The sequence below is a fragment of the Sminthopsis crassicaudata genome, chromosome 1 (assembly GCF_048593235.1).
Source record: "Sminthopsis crassicaudata isolate SCR6 chromosome 1, ASM4859323v1, whole genome shotgun sequence".
Classification (NCBI taxonomy): domain Eukaryota; kingdom Metazoa; phylum Chordata; class Mammalia; order Dasyuromorphia; family Dasyuridae; genus Sminthopsis; species Sminthopsis crassicaudata.
This window is the reverse complement of record NC_133617.1, coordinates 622,732,702-622,755,717: the sequence shown is the minus strand read 5'-3', so window position 1 is coordinate 622,755,717 and position 23,016 is coordinate 622,732,702. Positions and strand designations below refer to the sequence as shown.

At 34.2% G+C, this 23,016-nt stretch overlaps 1 pseudogene; it reads left to right on the top strand.

Annotated features, from left to right (window-relative positions):
* The window catches only part of LOC141555561 (U3 small nucleolar ribonucleoprotein IMP4-like), a 39,892-nt pseudogene that overhangs the window by 4,665 nt on the left and 12,211 nt on the right, over positions 1–23,016 (top strand).

Below are 23,016 nucleotides of genomic sequence, written 5' to 3'. Positions count from 1 at the left end.
GAGTATGAATGTTCAAGGCTCTGAGTTTTACTGCTGGATTCTCTTTTGGATTTGGAAATTCATTTCCTATGAATTTATGAATGTTTGAGCTGCTATTTCCCTCCCTTCTTGTGGCTACTGTCAATTGCATCTAATATAAGGGACATATATGTATCTCTATATATATACATATATATATATTATACTCATAGGGACATATATGTATCAATATAGAGAGATATATGTATATGTATTATACTCATAGGGACATATATGTATCAATATAGAGATATATGTATATGTATTATACTCATGGGTAGTCTTTTCCCTTTCCTAGCCTTTAAAATGTAAAACCCTTTTGATTAAATTTATGAAAATCCTGGTAAATATTCTTACCATTGTTTGTTAAATGCACTCCATCTATGACCAAGAAATCTGCCAGTCCTATATTGGAAACTATGTCTGAGAAATTCAAATCCTCTTCTTAGTTACTACCTTTTCAATCAACAATTTACTTCTAAAATAAATTTTTTTCTGTATCCCTTGCCTTTAATAGCCTTCAGTGAAGAGAAAACACATTCTATTTCCTCTAATGTCTTTAGTTTGTTGCCTAAGACTTTTATAATTGTTGGAAACACTTTTTGGATTCCTTCTGGAAGTATCATTTATGAATAACCAGAAATAGGTAGTTGTCATCTATTTTAGTAAGTCTTGAGACTTATGTTTCCGATATGCTCTGGGAAGACAAAAGACCACTCTATTGTTGTTATCAGATCAACAAATAGCTTATTTCCTTAAGAGAGAACCAACAACTATTATTACTTTTTTCATATTCCTTTGACCTTTATTGAGTGATCTCCCAAACAGTAGTTTCTGTATCTACTATGTCATGCTTTGGAGAACAATTTGTCTTTTTTCTCCTTCCTTTACTGTTAGCTATCTAATTTTATGTGCAGAAATAAAGCCCCAATTGTTTCTCATTAATTATGGGAGTTGCCCATGTTTAGAACTTTAAGTAGCACCTTCCTAATGCTCTCTGATGCCACTAATTTTAATTTTCAAGCTCCCTCTTTTAGTAAATACTTCTAAGCTCCCATGTTTACTCTTTCTATCTTAAAAAATTTCTATTGCAGCCCCTAGATAAAAAACAACACACAAACAAAAACTAGATATGTATCTTAGACAGCAAAACCTCTTTGGGTTATGCCAAAAATCCACTAGCAAGCCTCTTGGTAATAATGTAAAAAATACAGATTTTTATTAAAATGGAAAGAATGGGGCAGTTAGGTGGTAATGGATAGAGTTCCTGTCCTGAAGACAGGAGGACCTGAGTTCAAATCTGGCCTCAGACACTTAATACTTCCTAGCTGTGTAATCCTGGGTAAGTAACTTAACACTGATTGTTTCAGAAAAAAAAAAAAAAGAAAGAAAGAAAAAATAAAGGATTTAGATCTGGAAGAGATTCCAGAAGCCATCCAATTAAATTTTCTAAGTTTTGGATAAAGAAATGCAGCCTGACTTGTCCAGGGCTGTACTTCTAATGTTTGGTAGACTTTGAACTCAGATCTTCTTGATTGGAAGCCCAGAACTCTGTCCATTGTACCAGAACCTAGATTCTAAAACAAGTGAATTAGAATACCTAAGTCTCACAAAGTCTTTTCCTGAGAATTTCCTAGAGTTATCTCTGTCTAAGTAATCACTGTTACTTATGCCTTGTGATTAGATTTCTCTCTACACTTCCCCTCTCTGGGTAGCCAAGAGAGTGTTAGGAGGATGTCTTCTTGTCTTCTCTTCTGAGAGATTTAGCCATAGAAGCTGAGAGTGGTAAAAATATGTTTATCTAGGGTTTGGCAAATCTAATTTCCTGAAAAGGAAGTGGGGAGTATTATTTCAGGATGTCTATTAAGCTAGATATTAGAATAGTTACAGTATAGGAGGCATAATTATAGAAATACTCAGAAATTGATGAGAGACAGAATCCAAGAAACACAAGCATTTGTTCCCTATACACAAATAAACAAAAGGTAACCAAAAGGAAGTACGCATGATTCTAACTCAAGAAGGCAAGTTTCACTTATTAATCCTGAGGTTTGGATTTGTGCTCGAAACATGACTTTGTAAGAAAATGCCTTCTTTAAGATAAAAGGTAAAAGAGGGTAATAGTGATGGTGACGAATTCACCAGTGATTATTAAGATATAAACAATGAAAAACTGGGGGGTGAGAAAGGGGAAGGGATCACTTCATCTTCAAATTTGGGATAATAAAAGTAAGGAAAACTGGGTATCATTTGATATATACCCTGGAATTTAGAAGGGTAGATTTCAAAGAATTCAGGTAAAGGACAAAACTCTGAGGTTTTACTTCACTTTTGAAGTCAAATTTAGTTCTTTGCTATTACAAGATATTCTGTCATAAATATTTGGTATGTATGGGGTCTTGTGATCACTGACATCTTTGGGGATGTAAGATTAATTGTGAAGTCTCTGGATCAGTGGATATGGTCATTTTAGTAATTTTCTTTGCATAAACATAAATTTCTTTCCAAAATTGTTGGACTAATTCCTAGCTCTACTAACAGTGCATTATTGTGCATATCTTTCTGTGTAACCTTCAACAATAATTATTTATATCCTTTGTCATCTTTGTTAATTTGCTATTTGTGAAGTAAAACCTCAGAGTTGTTTTAACTTGTCTTATATTATTAGCATTTTGAAACATTTATTCATATGTTGGTGGAATTTTTTTTTGAGAACTGTTTGCCCCTATTCTTTAATCATCTACCTAATCTTATATATTTCTGTTACCTATATAGTTTGGATATCTGTCCTTTAAAAAGATTTGTGTAGCAGAAGAAAGAAAGGAGAATCAACAAGTGAAGAATACAAAAGCACAATATGATCCTGTTATAATAATGTCAGAATGAACTGAAGATAACTTGGAATGCTAAAGATAGCCAGAAGGTCATTTTTAGAAGTAAGTGAAATGATGAAAATGGATAATATAGGATAAGAGCTATTTTATTAAATAACATGAATGCTTTAAATATGGAATGAAATGGCTGTTTGGTAATAAATATTTGTCCTTTATTCTTGAATAAGACTTAAACATCTGGGCGATAATATGCAAATTAATTGGATGTAAGTGAGAGAGAGAGCTGGGCAAAGTTACCAGATTCATCATGGGTAAATAACATAGTAAAAGAGAACCTAGTTGCCCTCTATGAGTTCAAGTCACTAGGCCTAGGAGAACTATACTTTTAGATACTAAAAGAAATGCTATTATGATTGCTGAACCACTGTCAATAAACTTTGAAAGATTATGGAGATTAGACCAGCATCGTATGCTATATATCAAAATGGGTAAATGATTTAGTAAGTAAGTAAAGAAGGCCAAACAAGAGATAGAGAAGAGTAGGGAAAGTATAAAGGATACTTTTGATTACATAAAATAAAAAAAATTTCCACAAACAAAACCAATGCAGCCAAAATTAGAAGGGAAGCAGGAAGCTGGAAAAAATTTTATAGCAAGTTTCCTTAATAAAGGTATCATTTCTTAAATATATAAAGAATTGAGTCAAATTTGTGAAAAATAAAACCATTTTCTAATTGACAAATGGTCAAAGATATGAACAGATTGCTTTCCAAAAAGAAATCAAAGCTACCAAAAGTTACATAAAAATTTCATTTCTCAATTTTAAAATCACTATTGATTAGAGAGATGCATGTTAAAACAATTTTGAGGTACCATCTGATACCAGATTGTCTAACTTGACAGAAAAGTAAAAGGACAAATGCTATGGGACATGGAAAAATTAGGGAGACTAATATATTGTTGGTAGAGTCATGAACTGGTTCAACCATTCTGTAGGACAATTTCAACCTATGCCCAAAGGATTATAAAACTGCCTACTCTTTGACTCAGCGATACCATTACTAGAGATATCTCAAAGAGAAAAAAAGACCAATTTGTACAAATGTATTTATAGTGGTTCTTTTAGTAGTGACAAAGAATTGGAAATTAAAGAGATGTCCTTCAACTGGGGAAATAGCTGAACAAGTTGTAGTATATGACTATGATGGAATACTATTGGGTTATAAAAAATGACAAGCAGAATGGTATCCAAAAAAAAAAAAAAAACTTGGAATGACTTATATGAAATGATGGAAAGCAAAGTTAGCAGAAGGATGTAAGGATGGTAACTCTGTAAACTTTAGGTACTTTGAGCAAGACAATGATCCAAAACATATACAAAAGAACCCTTAAAGAAAAATGCTATCCACTCCCAGAGAACTGATGAACTGTTCTAAGTAGAGATTGAAGCATATTGCTTATTTGTGTTTTTTTTTTTTTTGCAACATGACTAAAATGGAAGTGTTTTTCATGATTTCATATGTATAATTGAAATATTGCTTGCCTTTTAAATAAATGGGTGGGGAATAGGTTGAAAGAGGGAAAGAATTTGAAACTTAAAATTAAAAAAATTGAATCTTAAAAATGTAATTGAGAAATATTTAAATTCTAAATCCTTTGATTGGTAATCTTAAAAAAAAGAGATTGTAAAGAATAAGAGATGTATGTGTGCTGAAGGCAGCTCAAACTAACTTGCAAGGGCTAATTATTAAATTTTCATTATTAGGTTTAGACCTTAAAAACTGGTAAACATGACAAATCAGACCTTGACTTATTGATTGTTGATTATCTAAGCTTTGAAAATGACAGAGAAATATTAATAATGCAGATTAAAAGTATCTCCTGTCTACATTCCCCCTTCCCTAGAGAACTGGTTGTTAATAATTTATTAGCACATTCCTGGAGTAATGCCATAGTATTTGAAGAAAGACAAATGTTCCAATTTTCAAAAAGGAAGAATTTAGGTCAGTGAACTTGAACTCAATTCCTGGCAAAATTTAAAAATACATTTTTGAAGAGATAGTTGTGAAATACCTAGAAAAGAAAGTGATGATCCCAAAGAGCCAGTATTTCTCCATTAAGAACAAATCATGCCAATTTTCTCATTTAATCTCATTTCTTTTTTCAGGAATGGATGGGTGGAGGAGGGTTACTTGACTGATAAGTCAGAGCACTGGTGCAAACATATTTTGCTTCTATTTTAACAAATAACATTTGACAAAATTTTTAATGCTACTCTTATGAACAAAATGGAGAGATGTGGACTACATGAGAGCATAATAAGGTTACTTCAAAAGTAGTTTGCTAGAGTAGTAATGATTATTTTAAATATCAACTTGGAAGGAGGTCTATAATATAAGGTCCATTTATCAGTCTCAGGACTAGTGCTGTTTGCTATTTTTACCAGTGGCTTAAATAGAGACAAAGGAGCTTATCATGTATATTAATTATATTTTCACATGACTGAGGAGGGATAGCTAACATGTTGGATAAAAGAATTAGCATCCAAAATATTTCAATATTCTGTTACATTGGGATTGACAAATTAAGATGAGATGTAATATGATAAATGTAAAATTATATTAGTCTTCCCCCAAAAAATCAACTTTATAAATACAAAGTGGAAGAGGTATTGGTAAACAGCTCTTCATATGGAAAAGATTGGGGATTGTAGTGTTTTTTCCCTCTTTGGATAATATAGCATTTTACTTATTTGTTTATAATGGAAGGAATCCATAGGATATGTGCTTTGGATGCATTGTCTTGCTTCTCCCATACTAGTGGTGGCTATACACACCTAGTTATCTAAATGAGCCTAGGCTGGATCTTAGTTCCCTAGCTGCCTTCTCTCTTTGTTTCTTTCCCAGAGAACTTTCAATTGGAGTGGTCATAATATATTCTTATTCTCATTTTTCATATTACAGGGGTCAAAGGATCAACCAGGAGCTTATGGTTGTATGTGTTCTTGAGCAAAAAGCCAGAGCATGTTCCATGGAGTTATTTTTTATTTGTTTGTATGTTATATTACCCTTCCACCCCTAGTAAAGAATAAGCTTCTAGAGGGGAGGGTCTGTTTTGCTTGATCTTTGTGAATTAAATGCCTTTACTTAGTAAGCATTAAATAAATGTTGTTAAATTAAAGTATATAAATGAAAATCTACAATTAGCAGAAGAGAAAATTGGGAAGAAATGATGAACATAGAAGAGACAAAGAGTTTCAAAAATAAAGCTGGGTGAGAAAGGTGAATTGAGAAAAAAAAAGTGATGTACTAAGTGCTTGGGAACATTTATACAACCATATATAGGCTTTGGGTCCCTTTCTCTATTAAATCAGGGGATTGAATTACATGTACTTAAAGGCCCCTTTCAGCTGTTACATTTTGGTATTTTATTTTTTCTCCCTCTTGCTTCACTTTCTCAAATAAACAGACTTTGCCACTAACTAATTCTAATTTTTTACCATTATGTTATTTTGTCTTTGAGCTCTGAATTTCCGATTGCTGAAATTCCAGGAAGTAAGTAGAAGAGTCCCATCGCACACAACTTTGGACTGTGCTGGTTGAGTTGAATCAAATTTGTTTATTTCCCAATGGGCCATCCTCTTGAGCCTAACCTCATCCTGACCTTTATGGTTCCAGGCACGACAGAAAAGTTTTCCATCTAAATATAACTTTGCAAAGGAGATGCATTTGATGTTATAGAATTTTATAGAAGAAGAAATTGTGGGAGCTGAGAAGTAAAGTCAGTTGCCCAGGAACACACAAGTAGTAAATGGCAAAGCTGCAGATGCAGTCTGGATTTTTTGATGGCGAAGTATCACGTTCTCCATTACACATTTACTATTTCTAATCATAGTCTGGAAGAAGAGAAATCAATTTATCATTATAAACAGTTTTTCCACTTTTCTTCTTGTAGTCTGGGGATCCCTTAAGAGGATGAATGCCCTATCCCCAGCTTCTAACTTGTTGGGTGAGAGGAGGAGGGTACTAGAGAGAATCTGGCTAAATATATTTGTCCTCATACAGCTGTTGTAATCACTCACTCAGAAGAAGGGATTTTATATCAAGGGCACTTGATTGTCTCCTTGTTACACATAGTGATGTACTGAAAAGGATAGGGTCCTTTTCAGGAGAGGAAGTTCTTTCACATTCTTATTGCTATTGTCATTTGGTTAAATATTTTATTGACATAAATATGATCTTTTTTTCCTCTGGCCCAATAAGACATCATAGAATAGGACTTTTAAACCAGAAAGATTTTCCTGCTTGAGGAAAGGTGTGACACGGCAAGCTGAGAAAGAAGAGGGAATTATTATTATTATTATTATTATTATTATTATTTTGCTTTAAAAGGATGACTTGCAATAGTCTGAGAAGTGATGGAGTGATTGATAGCAAGTATTTGAGAAGGAAGGCAGAACATGGACGTTCAACAGTTTTCTAGTTGTTTATAGATCAGATCTTTGAAGTTTCATTTTATTGTTGGAAAAGTTGTGAATCCCTAGAACATGTTATTGTTGTTAAGACTTTTTTCAGTTATATCTGACTCTCCGTGAAACCATTTGAGATTTTCTTGTCAAAGATACTGGAATGGCTTGCCATTTCTTTCTCCAGTTCATTTTACAGATGAAGAAACCAAATAAACTATTACTTGCCTAGGGTCATACAGTTAGTATATGTCTGAGGCCACATTTGAACTCGGAAGGATATATCTTTTTGACTCCAGGACTGACACTCTATCCACTGTGTCACCTAGCTACCTAGAACATAGAGATACCATTATTCAAGTGAAAGTATAAACCAACATTCCCTAGATTAACTATAAATGAAATTTAGATTGTTTGTCATTTTACATTCTCTACGTTAAATGTAGTCCAGCCATCCTGTGAGGCAGAGAATTGTATTTAGGAAACCTGATTCCAGATGTGTGCTCCAATATTTTCCAGCTGTGTAACCATGGACAAGTCTCCTAATCTCAGCCTCAGTTTCTTCAGCTATAGCAAGATGATTTCTAAATTACCTTTCAATTCTAAATCCTTTGATTGGCAATAACCCTTTCATCTGGTAGGCTGTCCACCTGGCAAATTAAAAGTGATTATTTTTTTCCTAAAGATGGCAGCTAGGGCATTCATGAAGCAACTTCCAGGGCAAGCCAGTTTTTTTAATGGGGCAGCAGCATGGGCCTGACTACTATCTTTTCCATCAAACTTCACTCAGGTTGTGTTCCTGCATGGCTGGCAATCTGAATCTGGGTATCGAGTGCTTGGCCTGCTTGTTTATATTGGATTAGGTGTCTTTGGGGAAAACAGGAGACTTAATATTTTAGAACCTGGCTATGCTCAGGGCATTCTGTTGCTATGTCCTGGAAGGACCGAAAGCTATATGACCCATAATGCCATGTGAGGAGAAAGTGGCTTAGAGAGGTTGTTTATTTTAAGCTGATGCATACCTAGAAGACAACACAGGTCTGTGGCCATATTTATTGAGCTCTAAGGAAATTTGGAAACTAAATAGTTGAAAGTGACTTTTCTTTCTCCTGGAAATTAAAATAGTATCACACCTAAGAACATCAATGAGAGACTATCTATGGTTTCAGTATATCAGAGTAAATGATCTCTCCCTCTCCCTCTTTATCTCTGTATAATAGCTCATGGTGTTCTTGAGAAAAGTGGCCCTTTTCTCCAAAATACTTCCTCTACTAGCTCATCATGGCATGAAATTCTTACCATTAAATCCATTCCTTTGCATTAAAGCATCTTTTCCTAGTTCTAAAACACCAAATATCTTAGGAGGGCTCAATATAGCTCTATTAACACATAAGAAAAATGAAATCACAAAAATTTGCATAGCAATTACCTTACATGGGTGAATAAATAAGATTTAATTGGATGAGATTATGGAGAAGTAGAAAAGAATGGAAAATAGTCTTACACAGATGACTACCCAGTGAGGCAAGCCCAGGTAGAGAGCTGCTGCAGTGAAAAATTGAATACTGATGAAGTGGAGCAAGAACAATTGAGAAAGAGATATAAAATCACTAGCACCTTGTAGTTTCTTGAAGTAGGTCTTAGGGTGATTATTATATTTGAAAGAATTTGTGCCAATAGGCTCCAGCAATGTTATCAAAGAAACTCTGACTACAATATTAAAAAATTTAAAAGGAACATGGGGGAAATATAGGAAACTTTGATTTATTGGTGTACTTTCCCCATAAAAGTTTAATGTAGAAATTAACTCTCTTTTCCAAAATGCTACTGCTAAACTTGCTGATCTGGGGGAATGTGAGAAGGAGGCAGAGTGAGATTCTTTTTTTTCTCCTCTTTTCAGAAGGACATATAGGCTTAAAGGTGAGAAATAAATTTAATGCAAAATCATTTGAATTATTAAATCCATGAATTATCTCGTGTGGGATGATCATGTTTAGTTTTGAGGTGAAGTTTATGTTTAAGTTAGGTATGATCACACAGAGACATAAACTTCAGCCTAGCCATAGGCTGATAGAAGATATCCTCTTGAGTTGAAGTCTCCTTTCAAGTGGAAAACTCTTGGAACTGCTAGAAATCCAAGAGTTCTGTTCCTTTATTGGATCCTATCTGCCCCCAAAGTCTACATAATCTTTCCAGACTTATGATAATACATTGAACTTGAGATTTTTCTTGAGTGGGGAAAGAACTTGGGGTTCAGAACTTTCCTTTAGGACCTGCATAGTTCTCATGATTCAAATTTCTAGTAAAGAGCAGGCTTGATGTTTATTATTACACATTTAGGCTTTGTGTCTTGCTGCTCCTCAGCTCAAGGTTTCTCTTTGTTCAGGAATTGCTTATCATTGGGTTTTTTAATATCTCCAGGTCCTCATGATTGCTTGGAGCACATGACTTTTCAGAGGGGCAATGTGGATGCCCAAGGAAATCGAATATGTCCACTAGCTTCTTTGTGTCCAATTTCCCAGCTTAAGTTCTCTATGTGTTTATGCTCATATGTTCTTATACTCCTTTTGAGAAGATAAATAAAAAGTTCTACAAACTGACTGAGAAACAATCATGTAATTCTTGTAATATTAAAGGGGCAAAGAAACCACATATTGTCAAATAGATATTTTTAGCAAAAATTGATATCTTATGTATTTATACCTTTGTTTCTCAGTTATCTCCTTTGCATAGTAAGGGATATACCCTTTGTAACAAAGATTAAAAAAGAAAGATAAAAAAGCAATTCAGGAAACTAACTGGCATGTCATACAAGTCTAACAATATATGAAATATTCCACACCCATTTTCCTTACCTTTACAAAGGAAGCTAAACTTATTAATTTGACATCTTGAAGAAGAATTAGGAGGATAATTTGCATTATAGCAATAACATTATAATTTGTACTATAGCAACAATATTATAAAAGCAAACAACTTTGAATGAATATAGTATAACTGGTTGTAGGAGTGGGTAGATCACTAATTGGGAGAAATCAGGGTGTGAAAGTTCTCCAAGAAGTAGGATGACAACCCTATTTTTATCAAACATACCACAATCCATACAGAAGAATGGAATCCATTCTTCTCTTATACCTTTGTAAAAGAGAAGAATGGATTCCATTCAGAGGTAAAAGAGAAGAATAGATTCCATTCTTCTGGATGAATGGTGGTGTGTTTGATAGGAATAGGAAAGTTAAGCTGAGGGGTAAATTAAGGGAAAAAGATTGTTTTTGTTCATATTGAGTTTAATATGATTATGAGACTCCAAATAGTGATGTAAAGTAAGAAACTGGTGACATGGGATTAGAGCTCAGCAGAAGAGTGAGGGCTGGATATATATATATATATATATATATATATATATAGATATAGATATAGATAGATATAGATATATAGATATATAGATCTATCTATCTATCTATCTATATATATGTATATATACATATGTACGGATCATCTTGATTACAATATTATTGAATCCAAAGAGAGTTGGCGGGATCAGAGAGAGTATATAAGATGAGATAGGAAAGGGCCCAGAACAGAGAAATGGCTTCAGAGAAGACTATCAGTTCTGGTTTGAATACTTATTATCCCTTTTTAAGTCTGCTTATGTACTTTTGGTACTCTCCTTCACAAATCTCATTTGTGGCTCCACAAAACTATACCAAGAACAGCAGCCACATACTGGTAACCTTTCTCAGTTAGATGTCTAAAACAGGAGGATAACTGATAGGCCTCAGACTTTTTGATGAGTTAGAGGATTGTTTATCTCAAATACATAAAGACTTTTCCTGGTGGAATTGGAGGATGAAAACAATTTGTTCCAACAGTCTTGAAGGAGGCTAAAGAAGGTAATGTGAAACACTTAGAGGTACTGAAGATGCCAAGTGCATCTAATGCATTCTGGGTTATTATCAGTCATCTTGACTTTTGCCCTCCTGGAATTTGGTGACTCAGGAAAAGAGAGTGAGACTGAGGACTTTGTGCAACTCTGCCTCACTTAAATCCATTTCACGGACAAGTCAAGATATCACCTGTGATATCATAGGCCCTCTTTGCAAACAAAGGATAAACAACAACAGCAACAGCTACAAATAGCTGGGGGGAAGAAGCATGAGTTATGATCCAATAAAGTGGACTGAGAAGGAAAAATATCTAGAAAATATAAGGACAAATATGTATCTAATAGGGAGTTGTAAATTAATGAATCAGTACTTATTAAGAACCTATTATTAGTTATACTCTAACACTTGATTTGAAAACTTGTGAAACAGCAAAAAAGATTCACTACTTTACAATAACCTACAGACTAAAACCCTTTTGGAGTCCATTTCCATAAGCAAATTGTGTTTTTTCCCCAAGATGAAATGCCATATTTATTATATCTTTTCTAGTGTAGTAGGAGCTTCGAGGGAAGGAGGACTAATCCACATCCACTTACTCACTTCTCCTACCCATACACCCCGTTCAGCCAAGATTGTATTCTATTTTCCTTCCCATCCAGTTGTACCTAATGAGGCTTCCCTCTCTTGACCATAACCATTAATTTTTCCAGCAATCCAGAACCTATGATAACTGGAGCATAGGCTGAGCAGCTGCCCTAGACTGCTGTAGATATAGCCACTATTTATCCTAGAGTTTACATATTTCTTTTAGCCATTTAACATGCATAAGTTAGTGCCAGCATCTTTATTAGGTTCCTTTCTTTTTTTCTTTTATATCACTTACAAAGTTTTTGAGCATTGTGCCCCTAATTCCATTTCTCCCATGATCCCTGTAGTTTTATTATGTAATTTTGCAAGAGGATTCTTAAGGACTAAGAAAAGCAAAACCCAGCAAAGGGAGGGACAAGAAAACTCTTCAAGGAGCACAGAGAGGTGAGGAGAATTAAATGACTAAATTGATGGAAGGCTGGATAAACATGCTATCCACATGCTCAGTGAATACAGATTAGTGTTTTTCAGGAGAAAAAAGACATAGCCTCAGCTGTGTCTGAGATGCAGAGATAATGCCTTATTCTTTAAAGACAGCAGCAGCTCTTATTGTGGTAGAAAATATAATTGGTTAAGAGGAACTTGTCTAGTCTCTGAAAGGAAAGCAAGCCAATGAAGGAGCATGGTATGAATATGAAATGTACTACTGCTTCAAAACAGTCATTGGGCAGACTGTAGGTTTTTGGCCGAGTAATACCAATCAATCTTGAAGGATTCTGGACTTATAAGGCATAGGAACACTTCCAGAGGATTAGTTTCAATTTGGGAGATGGTAACACTAATCATTATCATCATCGCATCCAGAAATGTGTGTTAGAACTGGAGTGGGTATTGTTTGGGATACTAGAGATGTTTCTGTGAAAGCCATTACCAGCTTCATTGAACCCAGGTCTGTTGATGACATTTTCCTATCCTCACTGGGAGCATGCACATTCTCCATTTCTAGTCTTAGATGACTGCAGGTGTGTACCTTCTGGCCATGTATGTAACCCATCAATAAAATAATTACTGTGATAAACAGTTCTAAAGAGTCTCTGAATTGGCTACTGAGTCAGAAAATTGACCACCCATTTTGCACCTCTTCTCCTTTCTGATGGTAAATAACATGAGTTCTTTCTAGCTTTATCCCAAGAATCATATGAATGAAGGAACAACTGCTTCTATATTCCCTCTAACCTGTGTGTGTATGTGTGTGCGCGCACGCACGTATGTGTATGTTTCCTGAGTAGGTGACCTAACGTTAATCTCAAGACAAACATGCCCAGGGAGTGACTTTGTATTTCAAAGCTTTAGAGATATGAGAGCTTGGCAAGGATTGCATTCACTGGAAAGAAAATGGGATATTCTCTGGAATGGTCTGTGGTAAAGGCAGCTGTAGAAGCAGTTGACTACAGGAAAGGCTGAACAAAGTTTTCAAAAGAATTTTGGATTTCAGTGGAATCATAGTAAAGATTAGAGTGAAATTAAAAATTAATTGATAATCAAGCATCTCATAAATCTGCTTAAAGCATTTCTTTTAAATGTTTTAGAATATTATTTTATTCTTCAATTAAATATTTTCTATCCCTCCCACCCACCTAATAAAAATGCCAAAAGAAAACCAAAACTCTATACATATTCAAGCAAAACCAATTCCACATTGTCCACATCTAAAAACATATATCATAATGAGAAGACTAGTTCCTCATTAGTCTTTTAGAATCATGACTGGTCATTACATTGATCAGATTTCTGCAATCCCTTCAATTTACCATATTTTGTCACCACAAAAAGAGCTGCTATAAATATTTTTTGCACCCGTAGGTCCTTTTCTCATTTTTATGTTCTCTTTGGGATATAGTCCTAATAGGAATATTGCTAGATCAAAGAGTATTCACAGTTTGCTCTCCAGAAATTTTGGATCAGTTCACAATTCTACCAACAATGTATTTCCCCCATCCTCTCTGAACATATTTTACATTACCTTTTTTTTTTTTTTTTTTTTTTTGTCACATTAGCCAATCTGTCGGTGTGAGGTGATATCTCAGAGTTGTTTTAATTTCATTTCTTTAATCAAAAGTGATTTAGAGCACTTCTTCATATGCCTAGAGATAGCTTTGATTTCTTCATTTGAAAACTGCTTGTTCACTCCTTTGACCATTTATCATTTCAGGGAATGGCTTGTATTCTTATAAATCTAACTCAAATCTCTACATATTTGAGAAATGAGGCCTTTTACAGAAACACTTGCTGTAAAGATTATTTCTCAGCTTTCTGATTTCTTTCTTTCTTTCTTTTTTTTTTTTTCTTTTTTCTTTTTTTGCTGAGAACTGGGGTTAATTGACTTGCCCAGGGTTACACAGCTAGGAAATGTTAAATGTTTGAAGCCAGATTTGAAGTCATGTCCTCCTGACTTCAGGGCTGGTGGTGATTTATCCACTGCGCCACCTGGCTGTCCCTTTGCTTTCCTTTAAATCTTAGTTGCATTGGTTTTATTTGTACAAAAGCTTTTAAATTTAAAATAAAATAAAAAAAAATATTTCATAATGCACTCTATGTATTGTTTGATCATAAATTCTTCCCCTCCCTGTAGATCTGACAGAAGGACTATTCTTTGTATTCTTTGCTCTTCTAATTCACTGATTGTGTCATCCTAGACCATGTGCCCATTTTGATCTTATCTTGATAGGTGGTCTAAGATTTTAGTCTCTACCTAGTTTATGGTCCTATTGATTTCCAGTTTTCCCAGCAGTTTTTGTTATATAGTGAGTTCTTATCCCAAAGCTTAGAGTTTATGAAATACTAGTTTGTTAAACAAAAGTTTATTAAATACTAGATGACTATGGTCATTGATTACTGTAGCATTGACATGATCTACCACTATATATATATTTTAGTGAATACTAGGTAGTTTTGATATCTATTTTATATACTTTGAGATCTGGCATTGCTAGGTCATTGTAATTTGTATTTTTTCCTATACCAATTCCCTTCATTGTTGACCTTTTGTTCTTCAAAAAGAATTTTGTTTTTATTTTTTCTAGCTCTCTCAGATTTTTAGTGGTTTGATTGATGTGGCTGAATAAATTTAGATGTAAATATAATTTTTATTATATTAGATTGATCTCATGAACAATTGATAATTTTCCAATTTTTTAGATGATTTTATTTGTGGGAAGAGTTTTTTAAAAAATAATTTTACTATAGTTTTTAGGTCTTGGCAAGTAAACTCCCAAATATTTTATATTATTATAGTTACTTTAAATGTAACGTTTTCTCTCCCTTACTGACGGGCTTTGTTGGTCATATAAAGAAATGTTGATGATTTCTGTGAATTTATTTCTATATGCTGTAACTTTGCTGACGTTGTTAATTATTTAGAGTAGTTTTTTAATTATCTAGGATTCTGTTTAGGAAACCATATCATCTGCAAAAAGTGACAGTTTTATTTATTCATTGTCTATTCTAATTCTTTTGATTTCTCTTTTTTCTCTAATTGTTTTAGCTAACTTTTCTAGTACTATATTGAATAATGATATTCTTGGTTCACCCCTGATTTTATTGGGAAGCTGTTAGCTTATCTTCATTACAAATGTTTGCTGATGGTTTTAGATAGATATTGCTTATCATTTTAAGGAGCATACTCTTTTTTCCTATGTTCTCTATTGTTTTTAATAGGAATGAATGGAGGGAGGATTCTGGAAAGAAGTTGGTAAATTTCAAGTTCTCCCAATTTTCTCCACAAATAGAACAAATTTGTGCCTCAGGGTCAACATAGACTCATCAAGATTTGGGGTAGAAGGGGAGGGTATCCTCCTGTTACAACCAAAGAAAATCTGAAGAAAGACCCAGGGTTGGGATTAACCCCTGTGAAGTGAAAATACCCCTCGGTTACCTCCACAGAAACACTGAATGGGGAGACTGGGGTGAGCTGGGTGTCGCTGGAGCCTTAGCAGGAACCACAGAGATTTTAACTTTCTAGACTACTTGTGAAATCTAGGTCTGGGAAAACTGGGTGAATCTTGGCTGTTTAGGAATGCCAGGCCCAACTGTGCTGCTGAGACATGGTCCTGGGCAAGAAGGAACCAGTGCACCCTTGGGTGCAGAGGTAGTGGGGCAGGGATGCTGTTGTTATGAGCATTTGCTAGAGGGTAGAATTCTTGGTTTGGGATTCCTGATCAAAGGAGAGAGCTGAAATGAAACTCTTATTAAAAATGATCTGGCAAAGAAAAAAGAACCCCACCACAGAAACATACTATGAGAACAGGGAAGACTATGCTTCATCTTCAGAGGAGGACACTGAAGTAAAAGCATCTTCCATTCCAAAGAGTAAAGTGAAATGATTTCTGCCAAGAGAGAATTTATAGAGTTCAAAAAAGAATTTAAAAATCAAATGACAGACATTTAGGAAAAATTAACTAAAAACAAACAAACAAAACCCCCCCAAGATTATGAAAAAAAAGTTAGCTAACTAGAAAAGGAGATTTTTTTTTATAACTCCTTTTTTTTTTTAAATTAATTTTATAATTATACATTTTTTTGACAGTATATATGCATGAGTAATTTTTTTTTATAACATTATCCCTTGTATTCATTTTTCCAGATTTTCCCCTCCCTCCCTCTACTCCCTCCTCTAGATGACAGGCAATCTCATACATTTTACATGTGTTACAGTATAACCTAGATATAATATATGTGTGTAAATCCAATTTTCTTGTTGCACGTTAAGTATTGGATTCCGAAGATATAAGTAACCTGGGTAGATAGACAGTAGTGCTAATATTTTACATTCACTTCCCAGTGTTCCTTCTCTGGGTGTAGTTGTTTCTGTCCATCATTGATCAGCTGGAAGTGAGTTGAATCTTCTTTATGTTGAAGATATCCACTTCCATCAGAATACATCTTCATACAACATTGAAGTGTATAGTGATCTTCTGGTTCTGCTCATTTCACTCGGCATCAATTGATGTAAGTCTCTCCAGGCCTCTCTGTATTCCTCCTGCTGGTCATTTCTTACAGAGCAATAATATTCCATAACCTTCATATACCATAATTTACCCAATCATTCTCCAATTGATGGACATCCATTCATCTTCCAGTTTCTAGCCACTACGAAAAGAGCTACTACAAACATTTTGGCACACATAGGTCCCTTTCCCCTCTTTGTATTTCTTTGGGATATAAGCCCAGTAGTAGCACTGCTGGATCAAAGGGTATGCACAGTTTGATAACTTTTTGGGCATAGTTCCAAATTGCTCTCCAAAATGGCCGGATTCTTTCACAAAGGAGATAGAGTCTTAACAACGAAAATAACTCTTTGAAAATTAGAATTGGTCAAGGAAAAGCCAGTGAAACATAACAAAAATGACAGATATGGAGAGCAAATCAAGAAGAGAAAATATAAGAATAATTGGACTGCCTAAAACTTGTGATTAAAAAAAGAACCTCAACACAATAATGTAAGAAATAATCCAAGAAAAATGTCCTGGAGTGATAGAACATGAGGGGAAAGTAGAAATAGAAAAAAATCCGCTGATCACCACTTCAATAAGATCCTTTATGGAAAACACATAGGAATACTACTTCCAAATTTTAAAACTACCAGATTGAAGAGAATATTTTGCAAGAAACAAGAAAAAACAATTCAAATAAGCTGGAACTCCAATTAGAATTGTACAGGACTTATCAGCAACACAATAAAAGACCACAGGTCTTGGAATCATATCTATCAACAAAAGAACTAGGCCTTCAGACAAAAATATCATACCCAGAAAAATTATAATATTAAATGAGAAAAAAATGGATATTCAATGAGCTTGCAGATTTTCAGGACTTTCTATCAATGAAACTTGAACTTAATAGAAAATCTAACAGTTAAGAGCCAGTATCAAAGATCAATTTCAAGGAATTCAATATAGATAAATTATTTATTTTTTTTACATGAGAAATTTATAAGCTATGTTTAAGACTGACATTAACAACACAACAAATCAAAGAAAGATTGGGGCAAAGTTAAGATAAAGATAGTGATTATGGCATGCAAATGAGGTGACCTAAGAGGAACAGGCATTAGAGGGGGGAGGAGGGCTGGTAGTTCTAAAAACCTAATCACATCAGGAATGGGCTAAATAGATAGCACTATATTTCTCCCCCTCCCCCTTTACTTAATCTCCCCCTCCTACTTCACTGTCAGGTAAGAGATGTCTGTATCCAACTGATTGTATATATTATTCCCTCTTTGAGCCAATATTGTTGAGAGTAAGATTCAAGCAATGCCCATTATCAACCTTCCCATCTTCTCCATTGTAATGAGTCTCAAAACTGTTTATATAAAATAATTAATTTCATTCTACCTCTCCCTTCCTTCTGTACTTAGCATACTACTCTTTTTTATGTCATTATCTCAAATTCACTTTATACTAGTACCTTCTGTCTATATATATATATATATATATATATATATATATATATTCCTTCTAGCTGTACTATTAGTGGTGTAATTTTGAAGGATAGCAAGTATCATCATCTTCCCATGTAGGGATATAAAAAGTTTACCTATATTGAATCCTTTCTGTTTTCTCTTCCCTTTTTACTAGTTTATTCTTCTCTTGGATCTTGATATTAATGATAAAATTTTTGGTTTAATTCTTGTCTTTTTATGAAAGCTTGAAATCCTTCTATTTTATTGAATGACTATTTTTTCCTTTGAAATACTATGTTTAATTTTGTCAGGTAAGTAATTTTTGATTGTAGCCTTACCTCCATTGCTTTCCAGAATATCATGTTCTATTGCCTCCAATCCTTTAATATTTCTCAAAACTGAAATCTGCTCATTTCCCTGGCTATCCTGAAGCACATGAGAGGTCCTAGTATTGGTCCTAGTATTCACCACACTGAGTCTCAGAATATAATGTTAATTTGCTCAGGTGGGGTTTGCTGCTAGTTTTCTGGATTATTACCTGTCCTGGACAATTCTCCCCTTTTATTCAAGTTAGGCAGACATTGCTTTTTGATCTTCCAAATTTCTTGAGCTCACAGATTGTTTTGCCCTGATTTTTAAAAATGGTTCTGCTTTTTCAGAATTTGTTTTGTGTTGTTTGGAGTTAAATAGAGGAGAGTTATGGCAATTTACTCTTTATTCTGACATCTTGGTTCTTGGAAGTCTTGTTGTGGCATGGATATTTTAACAAATTTACTTGGATAATTCCAAATTTCCAGAAAAATCTTTTAATTCTATTTTTATTCTAATTATTCTAATTAATTCAAAATTTTAAATTAATTAATTAAATTATTCTAATAATTTTAATTTTATTTTTCTGTGTGTTGTTCCCTCTTGGTAATGTATCAACTTATTCATACCTACCTTTACTTTCTTCAGTATTTGAATCACTTGCAATTTTGATTCTTTGAAGATTGTGTTTTTTTTATGAATCACAACTATATCACATCAATGGAAGTATAGTGGTTTTAAAAAGATGGGTAGCATTAGGAATGTACCTCAGATTTTTTCACTCTTTCCTTACATGTAGCAAGTGTTCACTAATTATTTACTAATTGTTTGTTGGATTTTATTGAAGGGGATTGTTTCTTCTCCCCAAATGGATGGAGCCTGACTAGCAGCAGGAAATTTCCTACCAGAGTAGGAGTAGAAGGAACTAAGTTATATTTCCAGCTTTCCCACTTATTAGTTGTGTGAATGAATATGGGTAAGGCACCCTTAAGTAAACTTCAGTTTTCCCATTTGAGAAACTGGGAAGAGCTTTGCTCTTCTATAGGGTTATTGAGAGGTCACTTGAGGTAATAGAAGGACAAATCTTTGAAAATGATTTAAAAAAATGCAAACACAAAAGATTATGAGTGAGTGCTGTGACTCTCACATGGAATCATCCTTGGGTAAAATTGTGAAGACAGTTTAGTTTTTAAAAGTACTTCACTACCCTTTTCGGTGTTTCTCACCTTGATACTTTGCATCATCATGTATTTACATCTTTTGGGTTCTACTACCCCCACTGTCATGTCTTATTAGCCACAAATAGCATAGCTCACTCTATGCCTTTCCCTAATTTCCTGCCCATGTCCAATTTTCTCTTTATCTTTGAACTATCCTCTTTCTCTGGTGCTAACTGGTTAGTAACAAATTAGTCATATGAATTAATCTCTGCTAATGTTTTAGGAAGTAAAAGGTTACCTTTCCTAGGGAAAAGGATGTCATTCTTCAGAATTTGTGGGGTGAAGCTGATCTCATTGATCAGTCATCCAAGTCTTCTCTTCCTATGTGGTTCCTGTTTATCTCCTCCCTCAAATACTCCTTAGAACATTTACTTAACCTGTTGGAAATCTTTCTTTAGGTCTTTGTATATTCTGTGGGTTCCAATATAGCACTCAGCTTGTCCACTTGTTAATTTTTCACTATTGCTGAATGGTCCTATCTTTTACCTTTTTGATAGTAATAGTTAACCTTTAAAATTTGGAAAGCACTTTGCTTAAATTGCCTCATATGACAATTTCTTGTAAGCAGGGCATTATTGATGATATACTTTGACTATTTATGCCTATCGTGCATTTTAAGTTGCCTCTTGGATCATCTACAACTTTGATTTTTTGGAGGTTGTAAGATTCCATGATTTCTAGTCATATATCATTGTAGGGAGAATGTTATTATTTTTTCATTCTCTCTCTGTTGCTCCCTCCCTCTCTTGTTTCTCCCCCTTTCCCATTTTTTATCCTTCCTTCTTTTTTTCCTTATTCTATCTCTCCAGAAGAAGACACCTTAATTCAATAAAATAATGTGAAAATCAGACAACATTCCAGGTCAATGAAGAAGAAATTTTGGAAAGAAATTCCATTTGTCTCTCTTGTTTGATTAGATTATGAGGTCATTGAGAGAAGGAATTGTTTTGCCTTTCTTTTCATCCCCAATATTTAGTACACTGCCTGACACATTGTAGGCATTTAAGTTCTTGGTGACTAATTTTTAATTTCATCACATCATTGAATCCTTGCTCTACCTATGTAGACAGCTGATTTTTTTCATCTCTGAGACTTATAGTCTAGAAAGAACTCCTTTTAAAGAAGACAGAGTCACATCAACATAACTATGTCAGTTATATCATTCAGTGGCTATACTTACAAATGACTTTGCCAAAGGGAAAAATCAATGGAGCCCAAGGATTTCACCATCACAAAAGTTTACTCTCTTATGTCAGATATATAATCCTTTAGATGGAAGGGAAAACAATATGGCTTATAATAATGAAATTATAAAACATTAGAGCTGGAAGGGGTCTTAGAGATCTCTATAAATCCTAGAGCTAGAACCATAGAGCTCAACTGGTACAATTTCATCCTTTTAAGGATGAGGAACCATATTTGTAGAGGTGATGACTTGTCCAAGTTAACATAGAAAATTAAATGATGGAGCTAGGATTAGAGAATTTTCTTTCCATGGTACCATACTAATTTCAATTGGACTACTATGCACTATTTTGTGAGTAAATTATTGTTATAAAAAAGAATGGGATGGTAGAGCAGTAAGTATCATGAGATAATTAGAAATAGTCAGATTTGAAATTGTAGAGGTTAAAGTCAAAAGCAAGGGAGCAGGTGAAAATACAGAATTTGGTAGTAAGAGGTGAGAAGGTCAGATGCAGGAAAAGTCTCAGGACCATGGACAGCTCTGTTTTAGCTTGCTATGAAAAAGGTTCCAAGTTCAGAGGTTACTAGGGCTATTCAACTGTTTTGTTTCTGAACTTAATTCTACTTTAAACAGAATTTAATTTAATTTATCTCAAAATTTTATTGAAGGAATTGGTTGTTTATATTCATCCATGAAATTTTTAGTGACATTTCTGAAGAACCATATTCTCAGTCCAGATTTGAGATTCAGCAGGGAATTGTCAAGGAAGACACCTGAATTGCAAGTCTGGATAATTGGAAGGAAGTAGGGAAGTTAGGAATCTTTTTGGAGAAATGATAATAAGCTGATTTTAAGATATCTAGGAGACATTCAATTAAAGATATCTAATGGACAAGTGTATATGAGAGTCTGGAGGTCAGGATAGGGCTAGATAAAATGATCTGAGAGTAATTTGCATAGTCATAATATTTGAATCCATAGCAGCTGATGAGACTGGAAAATGATATAGAATAAAAGGAAAAGAGAAAAGGGCCTAGGATAAAGTGGTAAGGGAATGGATGAAGCAAAGGAACCTGAGAAGATACAAACAGAAAGAAAGAATTGCCTAGAGAGTGAAATGTCATGAAAACCTAATGAGAAGACAATATACAGAATTGGGTGATCGGCAGTGCCAAAGGCTATGGAGAGGATCGAGGAAAGACATTTAATTTGATTAAAAAATCATTGGTAACTTTGGAGAAAATGGCTTCAGTTGAATGATGAGGACAAACTGAAGAGAGGTAGGAAGAGAGTTGATAGCAGAGGAAGTAAAAGCACCTATTGTAGAGGCCTTCTACCATAACTATCATAGATAGTCATATAAAGGAACAGAGATATAAAGCAATTGCTAATGAGGAAAAAATTAAATAAAAAAATTATGGATAAAGTATGTTTATAGGTATTTGGCAATGATCAGTAACAAGGGAAAGATAGAAGATTAGTGAGAGAGTGATCTTCTGGGAAGATGGGTTAGAATGAGCTTACTTGTGCAACTAGATGAGTTTGACAAGGAGAAGTACTATCTACTCATGTGAGATGGGGATGAAAGAGATTGTAATGGAAGGGGGAGCTATCAATGAATGGACCCAAATTTTTTTCAGTGAAATATGAAGAAAAATTATCTGATGAAAAGATAGGTAAGAAGACAGTTATGGCAGGCTTGAGGAGGAATGAAAAGACTTGGAAGAGCTACTATGATAAGGAGAACAGTGAGTAGACTGGGTAAGAATAAAAGAATTGCCTTACTGCAGTTGAGATTGTGCAACATGAATTTATAGTGGACCCTGAATAATTATGACAGTTGTGTTGTTAGCTAAAGTTCCCAGATAGCAATGCCAAGGGGAAGATTCCATTGAGTTCAAGAATGGCTTCATCACAGATTCCTTCTGAAGGCATTTAGGCAGAACACCTAGTTCTTCTTTTGCTTGATATTTTGTCAAATGAAAGAAACTATTATGTGACTTCCCTCATTCCATCTTCCACTCTCCAGACTAAATATTCTATTAGGGA